Below are 13,670 nucleotides of genomic sequence, written 5' to 3'. Positions count from 1 at the left end.
ATGGCCCTTATGGCTACGGGGGTCAGGGGGTATGGAGGGAAGGCTGAGGTGGGGTTCTGAGTTGGATGATCAGCCATGATCATAATAAATGGCGGTGCAGGCTCAAAGGGCCGAATGGCCTACTCCTGCACCTATTTTCTATGTTTCTATGATATATGGAATGCTCTGGCCCAGAAGGCTGTGGAGGCCAAGTCTCTGGATGCTTTCAAGAAAGAGCTCTTAAAGATAGCGGAATCAAAGGTTATGGGGATAAGGCAGGAACTGGATACTGATTGTGGATGATCAGCCATGATCACAGTGAATGGCGGTGCTGGCTGGAAGGGCAGAATGGCCTACTCCTGCACCTATTGTCTATTGCAATAACCCTTTCATTCCCAGTGTCATTCTTGTGAACCTCAGCTGAACCCTCTCCAATGTTAGCACATCCTTTCTTTGATAATAGGCACAAAACTACCCACAATACTCCAAATGAGACCTCACCAGAGCCTTATAAAGCCTCCACATTATACTCTTTAAAGCAAGTCTGCTATGGCTTTACCAGCCTATCTACTTGTGCTGCCATTTTCAGGGAGATATGAACTTGCACCCCAAGGTTCTGTACATCAATGCTCCAAATGATCCTGCTATTTACGCTATACTTTCCCCTTGTATCTGACCTCCCAAAGTGCCAACAATTGTCACACCTGGATTAAACTGCAGCTGGCATTTCTCTGTCCATATTTCTAACTGATACGGACCATTGAGCACCCCCTTTACTCTGTAGTCTGTCTGCGATATCATTTGTCCTGATACTAGGGAGAAAGCACATCATCCTAGAGTCACTGAACCTACTGTCAGTCCTCCTCATTACTGAACCCACCAGCATTCACTCTCCATCCTCCCCTCTGTTGCAGTGGAGCCAACGTCTCAATCTGTCTTCTCCCCCCTACTCTGATCTTTTACTTGTGTCATCACTCTACCTCCTGTCACTTTCTGCCCATTCTCACTGTTCGAGATGCTTGAACATTCCCCCCCTGAAGCCCTGTCTCTGTAATGGCAATGGCTTCATGCTCGTTCTCTTGTGCCGTTAACTCGGGTTTGGATTGTAAAGGGTACCAGGGAAACGGGTGTGCTTTTTGTGTGTGTGCACAAAAGAGAAGAATCAGAATGATATAAAGTGGACTGGGGTAGCCCCGTCAATTAAGGCAAAAGAGAATCCTAAGAGTTTCTGTAGGTGTATTAAGAGCAACCCCTGACAGTCTCCGGTGTACCTGAATCTGCAGGCACATCACGGACATAAGATCAGTCTTCTGAAAGCATTGGGCCCAGCTGGTGTCCTGGTCATGTTCTTAGACCTATGTGGATCAGCTGTCAGGTGTATTTGCAGACATTTTAAATCTCTCCTTGCTTCTGAATGTGGTTCCCTCCTGTTTTAAGAAAGTCATTATCATCCCAGTACCCAAGAAAACAAGATAAATGTGCCTTAGCGGCCCAGTGGCTTTATCCAGAAGTGGTTCGAGAGGCTGGTCACGGCATGCATTAAATCCAGTTTTCCAGACAACCTCAATCCGCCTAGAACCGAATCTGCGTGTCCTACACTCACCTCTGGGGCGTCTGGACAGCAGATACCTACATCGGACTTGTCTATTGACTACAGTTCTGCCTTCAATGCTATTATTCCACGCAGATTCATCACCAAACCCGGGACCTGGCAGTTAATTCCTCATTCTACAACTGGATAGACAGGCTGGGCTAGAAGGTCTGTTACAATGCTGTTGGGGGGCGGGGGGGGGGGGTTGTGTGTGTGTGTGTGTGTGTGTGTGTGTGTGTGTATACACGTACACACATGGATTCGCCTTGCCGCCATCACGTGTGACCTTGATCATGACGTATGTATGGAGTTCCCACTCGGGCACAGCCCAGGAGCCCCGTTGTGAGCTTCAGATTCACATTCGTTCACTGTCGCACGCACGAGGGTGCAATTAAGTTACTCTACTCTGTGAAGTTCACGAAATAAACAATGTACATTGTGATAATAAATAGCGACATGAACACAAAACAACAGATCGGGGCCAAGTAACTGAAGCAGAGGAAAGAAAAATGTTAAAGTGACAATCACAGAATAACTGAGAGGTAGAATTCAACGTAGCGCGGCAGCTGCATTGAGAAGGGGACGGAGGACCTGCAGGAAAGCCATATAGTCACGGGGGAACACGCAAACTCCTTACAGGCGGTGGTGGGGAATTGAACCCGGGCCGTTAGCTCTGTAATAGCGTTATGCTGCTGGAACTGGGTTTAGGGCAGCACATTGGTATAGCCCCTGCCCCGCCTGGTGGCTCCAGACATCCAGATTTAGTCCCGACCTTGGAGGACAGGAGAGCCTGTTTCGGCACTGTGACTCTCTCTTTTGTTGGCTGTTTGTGGTCAGCTGTTATTTCGAGAGAGGCATCTATTGTTTTGAAGTCCTGCACCAGTTGCATTTCAGTGTGATAGGCATTGTGTGTAAGTACACTAGAGAAACAATGGCTGTAAAGCGCCGGGTAACAAAGGAGGCGTCACTTCACCGGGTCCACAGGAGGCGCAGATGTCATGGAACCCAGAAGCCCAGTTCTGCTTAGTGAATTGCATTTGAACAATTTCCTGGGCATAAAACAACACATACGGCTTCACACGTTTATTGAAACAACATAGATAAAGAAATGAGCTACAAGCACAGATCAAACACACACACACACACACACAGAGGGAAAAGAGATAACAGAACAGGGGAGCAAAGGTACTTTGAATTAAATTGACTTTATTTCTTACATACTTCACATACATGAGGAGTAAAACTCTTTACGTTACGTCTCCGTCTAAATGTGCAATTTATAGTAATTTATAATAAATAGTATGTACAACAGGACAGTCAATATAGCATAGAAATATAATTGTATCAGTATGAATTAATCAGTCTGGTGGAAAAAGCTGTCCTGGAGCCTGTTGGTCCTGGCTTTTATGCTGCGGTACCTTTTCCCGGATGGTAGCAGCTGGAACAGTTTGTGTTTGGGCTGACTCGGGTCCCCAGTGATCCTTCGGGCTCTCTTTAGACACCTGTATAGTGGGCAGTTCACATCTACAGATGCGCTGCGCTATCCGCGCCACTCTCTGCAGAAGTCGGTGATGCAGCCAGTCAGGATGTTCTCAGTTGTGCCGCTGTAGAAAGTCCTTAGAATTTGGGATTCATACCAAATTTCTTCAGCCGTCTGAGGTGAAAGAGGCGCTGTTGTGCTTTTTTCAGCACACAGCCGGTATGTACAGACCACGTGTGGTTCTCGGTGATGTGCGTGCCGAGGAACTTGAAGCTGTTCACACTCTCATCTCCAGATCCATAGGGGTTAGTCTGTCTCCATTCCTCCTGTACATCGGCGGGTGGGTGGACGATGATCAGAGCGGCGTGGAGTAGAGAGCGCACCACAGGCCAATGAATGACCTCCATGTCTCTGAGTTCTCTGAACGTGATAGAGCAGAGCGAAACAGTTACTTTCCCAACACCTCAACCTTTTAATTAATCCCACCAGTCACCCAAACTACTGTATCGGCATCAGCTGCTCCTCTGCACAGCCCCTCGGCACCCTCATGTACTGCCATTTACTTACGGGTTGCTGTTTACAGAATTGCATTTATATTTATATTTATTGTATTGTTGTGCTTATTGTGTCTTCATGCAGCATCAGATCCGGAGTAACAATTATGACATTCTCCTTTACACTTGTATACTGAAAACTAACAACAAAGAATCTTGAATTTTGACTTTGATCTCACGACCTCCCCCATTTTGACCTTACACCTCACTGTATCCCTTGCTCTGCAGTATCTCTGTAACTATAACCTTTTTTGCTTTCCCTTCCCCCTCAGTGCACAGTGTAATGAACTGATCTGTCGGAACGATACACAAGACCAGTCTAACAATAATAAACCAATTTACCAATTGAACTGCCCTCCCCACGCGTGGAGATGCTGGTACAGCCTGGAACCTTTGCTCCGTTTCTCACCAAACAGTGTCATTTGAGGGCCTAGGAAACTGGGCAGCATAGTGGTGCCCTGGCTCACAGCTCCGGTGACTCAGGTGCCTACTGAGCGGAGATTGCACGTTCTCCCTGTGATGGATTGGGTTTCCCCCAGGTGCTCTGGTTTCATCCCACATTCCAAAGACACGCGGGTCGCTGAGTTAATTGATCGCCCTGCCTGGTGGGGGAGTGGTGTGGTGTTCAGTGGGAGGACTGGGATTGTTCTAAGGGCCAGCATGGACATGATGACACCAATGGCCCCGTTCGGCTCTCCTGCCCTGAGTGAACCAGTTGGGGTATTTTTACACCTGCTGACATCTCTGAATATTCTGATTGCAACAGTAACCCATACGGGAGTTGAAAGCAGGCCCTCTGGCGTGTAAACAGGCGTGTCTGTTACAAACCCTGTGGGGAGTCGGATTCCTGAAACCTTACCTCAGCAACAGTGTCTGCGAAACTGCTGTGACACCAAACCAGCAGATTCTCAAAACTCTTCCAACAAGTCTACCTGGTGACGGTGCCGGTGTGGGCAACTTAACACTAGTCTCTAGGGCAGCATCTCCACGTTGAAAGGTCAGAGAGTCACAGAGCACAGAAAAGGCCCTTCAGCCCACATGTCCACTAGTTCCTATCCCATTCACCAGCACTTACTCCTTTCCTTTTGCAGCTTGATGATGCAAATGCTTGTCCATACAACTTCTCAATGTTCCAGGCAGGGCATTCCTCTTCCTCAGATCCCTTCTAAAACTCATACCATTAAACTAAAGCCATGCTCTCTGGTTCTCAATACACTGCAAGTTTTTGAATGTAGCTTGAATGGTGGGATTCGGGGGTAGAGGATAGTGGTAGAAGGAGGGAACAAGAAGTCTGGAAAAGTCGGGAAAAATGGGTACCAGAAGAAAAAGAGCCAAGAGCAGGGGAGCAGAAGGTGAGTGAACAGACGAAGTGCAGAGGGACAAGGGGAGTGGCGGGTCAGAGGGCGGGGAAGAGAGGTAATCGAGGTGTGTGAACAGGTATTTTGCTTGGTGTGCCACTGAGTGGGGGAGTATTCCATTATACTCCTCATTGGTGACTTATGAATAGAAAGGCTTCAGGGATGTCCAAAAAGTGAGGCACTTGATACAGATACCTAACCCTGGCATGCTCTCCTGGCTGGTTCATTTGAATTCTGACGCCGAGGACCTTGTTGATGGGGGACACAATAATGGTAATATTGTTGCCTGTCCAATCAGATTTATTATCACTGAATTATACACTGTGGGATTTGTTTTTTAAAATCTGTATGGTTGCAGTACAGTGCAAATACATAACATTACATAAAATACAGAAATAACTAAACTGCACAAGAGAAATAACAATGTTCATGTATCATTCAGAAATCGGAGGGGAAGAAGCTGTTTCCGGACAGTGATCGTGGGTCTTGTTGCTCCCGCCGACCCTCTCTGACAATAACAACAGTGGCGATAGTTAGGGTCCTTAGTGATAGATGCTGCCTTCTCCAGGCACTGCTCGCGGAGGTCCTCGATGCTGGGGAGGATTGTAGCTGTGACGGAGTTGCAATCCTGTGAACTACAGTCTCTGTACCGGGGGTAAAATTTCTCATCTTGATCACTGCCTCGCACTTACAGCAAAGTCATTCTTGCTACTTATCAACTCATGGCCAAGGTTTGCCGACACAGGCGTGGACTGCTGACGACTGTCAAAACAAAGGACAGTTCATAGCAACACCATCATCACTTTGCACCAAAATCGATTTTTCTGTTCTGATTGTCTTCTTTCTTGTCACGGTCCGGATCGGGGTCCCTTTAAATTTACTTTGTTTATGTTACGATCCAGACCGTTGACTCCCTGTTTTCCTTTGGTTCCCTGTTTTCCCGTGTCCCTCGGCTTTGGTGATTGGAGGCAATTTACTCTCGACTGAACCGGTAGTTTATAGTCTCTGGCTTTCAGCCGTTTGGTGTGGGAGCGTCTGTAAAGTCACCAAAGGTACGGCGTGCCAACGTCATCTGGCCAGAGCAAGCCTTGTCTCTGCCCGAAGCGAGTGCAGGTAATTCGCCTTTCCTCACCAGTGCAACCCTGTCAAGTTACCTCACCAAAGCGAGCCTGCAGTTTCCTCACCAAGGTAGATCCGTCAGTTAACCCCCCAGAGGGAATCAAGAACCGCTGTCTACTGTTCCTGGGCCGAGTCGAGAGCTCGCCTCTACCCGGAGGCTCCAAGTCAAGTCCTGGCTCTGGGGGCTTCCAAGTTCCGAGTCACGTCCTGGCCCCGGCGGTCTGTGATTCCTGTCCTACTCCCACCACCTCCCCCCCCCCCCACGTCTGGATCCCTTCTCTACCCCTCTCGCCTCCAGCCCTTGTCTGCAGCCCCCGCCTGCACTTCGGTCTAGTTCTATCGCCGGAGCTAGATATTTATGTTTGTCTTTTCTTGTCCTCGCCTCTGTGGGGTAGGTCAGGCCGTATTGCCGTTGCGCCGCGGGGGGGGGTCATGTTTTGTCTTGTTCTTGCCTCTGTGGGGTAAGTCATACCATCTTGCCGTTGCCCCACGGGGGGGGGGGGTCATGAGTCCCAGTCCTATGTCCTGTACCCGAAGAGAGGTCCCGACTCTGTGTTCTGTGTATGTGTCCATGGTTCCATGTACCTGCTCTCCCGAGACCGAGGCTCTGTTTTCCATGTTCCTCCTCTCCCTAGCCCATGTCATGTCCATGCCTGGTTCTGGAGTCCCAGCCTGAGGCAAGACCCAGGTACTGGGTCCTTGCCCAGTCTTGGGCTCAGAGTCCATACCCTAGCCTCTTCATGTCTCCTCTAGTTCTGGGAGCCAACTCTGAGTCCAAGCCCAGACCCTTGGTCCCAGCCTAGTTGTAGTCCTCAGTCCTTGTCCAGTTTGCTATTCCTACTCCTGCCTTGCTCTCCTGGTTTTGAACAATAAACTAAATTTAATGAACTTCACAAGATGTGTCTTGCATTTGGGTCCACCCTTGCTCCCAATGCCCCGCCATTGTGACATTTCTTGTAAAAATTGTGTATAATTTACTGAATTTATGTTTTTGATCTGAATCAACAAACTTTAAAACCTGTGCCTCTACCTCCCTCTGCAACTGACTTCCTCACTAGGAGACCAGAGTCAGTTCAGACTGGTGATAACAGTCAACACAGGTGCACTTCAAGGCTGTATGCTTGACCCACTGCTCTACTCTCTCTGCACTCTGCATTGATGAGGTGTACACATGAGGAATTGTGAGCTGCTGTCACAATAATAACCTTTCACTCAGCACCAGCAGGACCAAAGAATGAATTGTGGTGTTCAGGAAGGGGAAGTCGGGAGAGCACAGAGTCCTCACTCTGGGGTCAGCAGGGGAGAAGTCAGTTTCATCTTGGTGGGTGTCAAGTTCAGAGGATCTATCCTGGCCCCAGCACATTGACACAAACACAAAGCAGGCACACCCACGGCTCCACTTCATTTGGAGTTTGAGGAGGTTTGGTTTGTCACCAATGACCCTAAAAAGTTTCTACAGATGTACTGTGGGGTTCACTCTGACATGTTACATCACCATCTAGTATGGAGGGGCCATGGTGCAGAATTGTAGAGTCAACCAGCTCCATCACAGGCACAGCCTCCCCACCACTGAGGGCATCTTGAAAGGCAGCAGCCAGTATGAAGGACCAACACCACCTGGGACATGCCCTCTTCTCATAACCACCATCCTAGAGCAAGTACAGGAGCCTGGAGGCACACTCAATTATCATTTTTTTTTTTTTTGGGAACAGTGCCTTCCCTTCTGCTGTCAGATTTCTGAATGGTTCTTGAACACTATTTCATGACCCTACTTGGTAACTTTCACTATTGTAAATTACAGTAATGTCTGATGCTGCCACAACACAGCAAATTTCATGACTTCTAATAGTGATACTGATTCTGGATGCTGATTACATGATGCACATGCATGGTGCCCCATGCTCTCTACCCCGTGCCCTGTGCACAAGGGTTTCCCATTGCACCCTGCATCTCAGAGCAAACAGTTTTCTCCTCAGTAAATCCCAAGAAGGAATATTCATCAAAAATCTCACTCAGCTACTCCAGCTTGACATATAGCCCCACCCTGCTCTTCTCTATATCCCCTCATTTCTGATCCTTAAACCTCTCCCCATATCCTCTCTCCTTCTCCAAACCTTCTCCCTCTCTGTAGCCCCCCTCTCCTCCTCTATTCCCATCCATGGTCCACGATCTCTATACCTCTCTCCCCTCCACTATAGCCCAGTCTCCTAATTGGCCACCTTCTGCCTTCTAAACCTGGGGACCAGGGGTGGTCAGTGAACTTGGATTCGATAACATTTACTGTACATCTTTGTTTTCATTAACTTCTAACTGAATTTTAGCATTTTCTTCAATTATGAATGTAGGCAACAAGCCCCAGTAGTATTAGCAGTACCTATGACCAATGGAAATAAAATATAGTTTCATTTCACATTACAGTTGTTACAAAAATCTCAAAATATCATTTATGGCACACTCATCACTAGTTCAGAATGAGACCTGCCGCTGGATTGAACGTGATCGGAGTCGTCCTGTCTGCAGATGCTTGTGTGTCATCGCTGGGCAACTAGCCAACTGTCAGTCAGCCCAGCGACGGGATGCCCAACGGGGCATGCACGCTTTGTCAAAGGTCACCCCACAGTTTAATGTTCTTATTCAAGCTAAGCAACAACTTCCTCTGCACTGATTTGTCTTTAAAAAGTAAAATAACTTTTTAACTTGCCTGTATTTTAAATGTATAGTCTTGTTATTTGATGCGCTATAAAAAAGAACATATTATTTTCTCATAACTCCTACCACCAGCCACATTTTTGTTGTACAATTCTATCGCTCTATAAGCAATGGTGAATACATACTGAATGCATAAAAAAGTAAGAGGGTAGTTTGCGGGACACAGTGGTCATGATTTCTGCCTTACTGCTCCAAATGTCCCAGTCTGAGCCCAGTACAGTTTGCATGGAGTTTGTGCTTCTCCCTATGACCACATGCTGGATTCTCTGGTTTCCTCCCCCACAACCCAAAGAAAAATTTAGGAAGTTTTCTTATGAGATTCATATTCCACTGAAAAAACAAAGATGACACTTCCATTACCAGGTATAGAAACATAGAAAATAGGTGCAGGAGTAGGCCATTCGGCCCTTCCAGCCTGCAACGCCATTCAGTATGATCATGGCTAATCATCCAACTCAGAACCCTGTACCTGCCTTCTCTCCATACCCCCTGATCCCTTTAGCCACAAGGGCCATACCTAACTCCCACTTAAATATAGCCAATGAACTGGCCTCAACTGTTTCCTGTGGCAGAGAATTCCACAGATTCACCACTCTCTGTGTGAAAAAGTTTTTCCTCATCTCGGTCCTAAAAGGCTTCCCCTTTATCCTTAAACTGTGACCCCTCGTTCTGGACTTCCCCAACATCGGGAACAATCTTCCTGCATCTAGCCTGTCCAATCCATTTAGAATTTTATATGTTTCAATAAGATCCCCCCTCAATCTTCTAAATTCCAGTGAGTATAAGCCTAGTCGATCCAGTCTTTCATCATATGAAAGTCCTGCCATCCCAGGAATCAATCTGGTGAACCTTCTTTGCACTCTCTCTATGGCAAGAATGTCCTTCCTCAGATTAAGGGACCAAAACTGCACACAGTACTCCAGGTGTGGTCTCACCAAGGCCTTGTACAACTGCAGTAGTACCTCCCTGCTCCTGTACTCGAATCCTCTTGCAATGAATGCCAGCAAACCATTCGCCTTTTTCACCGCCTGCTGTACCTGCATGCCCACTTTCAATGACTGGTGTACAATGACACCCAGGTCTTGTTTCACCTCCCCTTTTCCTAATTGGCCATGATTCAGATAATAATCTGTTTTCCTGTTATTGCCACCAAAGTGGATAACCTCACATTTATCCACATTAAATTGCATCTGTCATGAATTTGCCCACTCACCCAACCTATCCAAGTCACCCTGCATCCTCTTAGCATCCTCCTCACAGCTAACACTGCCGCCAGCTTCGTGTCATCCGCCAACTTGGTGATGCTGCATTTAATTCCCTCATCTAAGTCATTAATATATATAGTAAACATCTGGGGTCCCTGCACTGAGCCTTGTGGTACCCCACTAGTCACTGCCTGCCATTCTGAAATGGTCCTGTTTATTCCCACTCTTTGCTTCCTGTCTGCCAACCAATTCTCTCTCCACATCAATACCATACCCCCAATACCGTGTGCTTTAAGTTTGCACACTAATCTCCTGTGTGGGACCTTGTCAAAAGCCTTTTGAAAATCCAAATATACCACATCCACTGGTTCTCCCCTATCCACTCTACTAGTTACATCCTCAAAAAATTCTATGAGATTCCTCAGACATGATTTTCCTTTCACAAATCCATGCTGACTTTGTCCAATGATTTCACCACTTTCCAAATGTGCTGTTATCACATCTTTGATAACTGACTCCAGCATCTTCCCCACCACCGATGTTAGGCTAACCAGTCTATAATTCCCTGGTTTCTCTCTCCCTCCTTTTTCAAAAAGCGGGGTTATATTAGCCACCCTCCAATCCTCAGGAACTAATCCAGAACCTAAAGAGTTTTGAAAAATTATCACTAATGCATCCACTATTTCTTGGGCTACTTGCTTAAGCACTCTGGGATGCAAACCATCTGGCCCTGGGGATTTATCTGCCTTCAATTTACCTAATACCACTTCCCTACTAACATGTATTTCCCTCAGTTCCTCCATCTCACTAGACCCTCGGTCCTCTACTATTTCCGGAAGATTATTTATGTCCACCTTAGTGAAGACAGAACAAAAGTAGTTATTCAATTGGTCTGCCATGTCCTTGTTCCCCATGATCAATTCATCTGTTTCTGACTGTAAGGGACCCACATTTGTCTTAACCAATCTTCTTCTTTTCACATATCTATAAAAGCTTTTACAGTCAGTTTTTATGTTCCCTGCCAACTTTCTCTCATAATCTGTTTTCCTTTTCCTAATTAAGCCCCTTGTCCTCCTCTGCTGGACTCTGAATTTCTCCCAGTCCTCAGGTGTGCTGCTTTTTCTGGCTAATTTGTATGTTTCTTCTTTGAAATTGATACTATCCCTAATTTCCTTTGTCAGCCACAGGTGCACTACCTTCCCTGGTTTATTCTTTTGCCAAACTGGGACGAACAATTGTTGTAGTTCATCCATGCGATCTTTAAATGCTTTCCATTGCATATCCACCGTCAACCCTTTAAGTATCATTTGCCAGTCTATCTTAGCTAATTCACGTCTCATACCTTCAAAGTTACCCTTCTTTAAGTTCAGAACCTTTGTTTCTGAATTAACTATGTCACTCTCCATCTTAATGAAGGATTCCAGCATATTATGGTCACTCTAACTTAAGGGGCCTCGCACGACAAGATTGCTAACTAATCCTTCCTCATTGCTCAATACCCAGTCTAGAATGGCCTGCTCTCTAGTTGGTTCCTTGACATGTTGGTTCAGAAAACCATCCTGCATACATTCCAAGAAATCCTCTTCCTCAGCACCCTTACCAATTTGGTTCACCCAATTTATATGTAGATTGAAGTCACCCATTATAACTGCTGTTCCTTTATTGCACGCATTTCTAATTTCCTGTTTCATGCCATCCCCAACCTCACTACTACTGTTAGGTAGTATAATGCTGGAATAAAATGCAAATTAGAAATAAACCAACAAGTGGGTAGAAGTTTTTTAAAAATCTGTTCGGCATGACTAGAGAGGGCAGAATTTATTGTCCATTCCTGACTGCCCTTGAGAAGGTGGGCTTGAACTTGGCCAAGTCTCTCTCACTTCTCAGTATCTCAGTTATGACATCCTTTTGCAGCTATTTTTGAGTTGGTGGTATAGAAACCTGACGTCCCACACCACCAGGTTCAAGAACAAATGCTGGCCTTCAATCACTTGATTCCTGAACGAGCCAACCAGCAAGACCCTAAGCACCACAGTTTAGCAACACCGCGACCATCTTGGCAAATTTGCATGAAAAGGGACTGGGTTTACTTTTCGTTCTAAATGTTCTCTTTCTTGTAAAAATTGTGCAGAATTTATATTTCATTTATGTTCTTGTGAACGTTGTTGCTGCAAGTAGGTTTTTCATTGCACTTGTATATACGTGTACTTTGGCATATAAACTCAACTTTGACTGTAGCATCTGTTCTTGAACTTTCAGGTTCTTGTATCTTCTGGTCAGTGGGAGGCGGGGGGGGGAGTGTTCTTTGATCATACTGACTGAGACAGTGAGAAGTGTAGACAGAGTCCACCGAGGGAGGATGGTTTCTGAAATGTACTGAACTCCTTGAAGTCTCCTGTGGGCCCCAGGCTAACCAATTGCCTTACCACATCATGATGCGACTATAAAAATTGTCAGGTTTTTGCAGTTTTACTGCATGAATTCCCTGGCCTGTAAAGCCAACCGTCTCCCGCTAACTCATGGTAAGCTGACACTGACTTCCATTTCAGAGTGGTGCGGACAACAAAGGGGATATGTGCTGAACGCTTCCTGGCTGTAATCTGAGAGGAAATGTTGAAGAAATGTTTATAAAACACAAAAGTCAACTGCCTTTTTCACCAATAATTTACAGTCAACACAGGAATTACAAACATGGCCCAATTATGTATTGTTCTGACATGAACAGCCTTATTGAAAACTGGATGTCGAGAGACTCAGACTTTCTCCAATCAATTTCTGTCGTGCTGTGGCTGAACATTAACAGGTGAAGGGGATGAAGACAGGAGAGTGTCTGTCAAATTATGAGATTTCTGCATCATGAAATGAGGAGGCTTGGGGAAGTCTTTGGCTATAAGTAGATGTCCACAGACAAGAATGATTCCTGTGAATATTCTGAGTCATCACTGGGCTGACTTGTGTCCAAAGTGATCTAGAGTCAGAGTGAGTAATATTGAAGTTTGAAGAATGGGGAAATGTGGATAGCGTTGGTCATAAATAGAGAAGTCGAGCCATAGGAAGCTCAAACAGTACAAGGCAGAGGCTTATCTTAGTTCACAATAGTCGTAATGTTTTATATCACTTGTTCGTAATTTCATATCACATCTGATGTGATTTGTAGTGCTGTACCTGCTATTTCACATGCATGGCAGACTCAGTCTTAATAAACGTTTAAAAGGCGATTGGTATTTGGTTAGTATTGTCACATGGAGTAAGATCCAGTGAACAGCTTGTTTTGCATACTGTTTATACAGATCAAATTCAGTTCAAATAAGGCAAAGCAACACAAACATAGAATAAAGTCAAAAAGCTACCGATATGCAATGCAGGCAAACGATGAAGTGCAAGATCATATGGAGGTAGTTTGTGAGACCAAGTGTCTTTTATCTTTTTAAGAATCTGATAACAGTGGGATAGAAGCTATTATTGAGTCTGGTGGTACGTACTTTCAAGCTTTTGTATAAACTGTCCTATGGGAGAGGGAGGAAGAGAGAACGTCCAGGGTGGTGCGCTGTTTGATTATACTGAGGCAGCGAGAAGTATAAACAGAGTCCTTAGAGGATTCAGCTGTGATGAGTCGTAACTATTATTACCCATCTCAATCCGTTCAAACCGACTCCAGGCGAGCACCTACAAGGC

This window comes from Mobula hypostoma, chromosome 2 (genome assembly GCF_963921235.1).
Source record: "Mobula hypostoma chromosome 2, sMobHyp1.1, whole genome shotgun sequence".
Lineage (NCBI taxonomy): Eukaryota > Metazoa > Chordata > Chondrichthyes > Myliobatiformes > Myliobatidae > Mobula > Mobula hypostoma.
Note: the sequence above shows the minus strand (reverse complement) of the source record.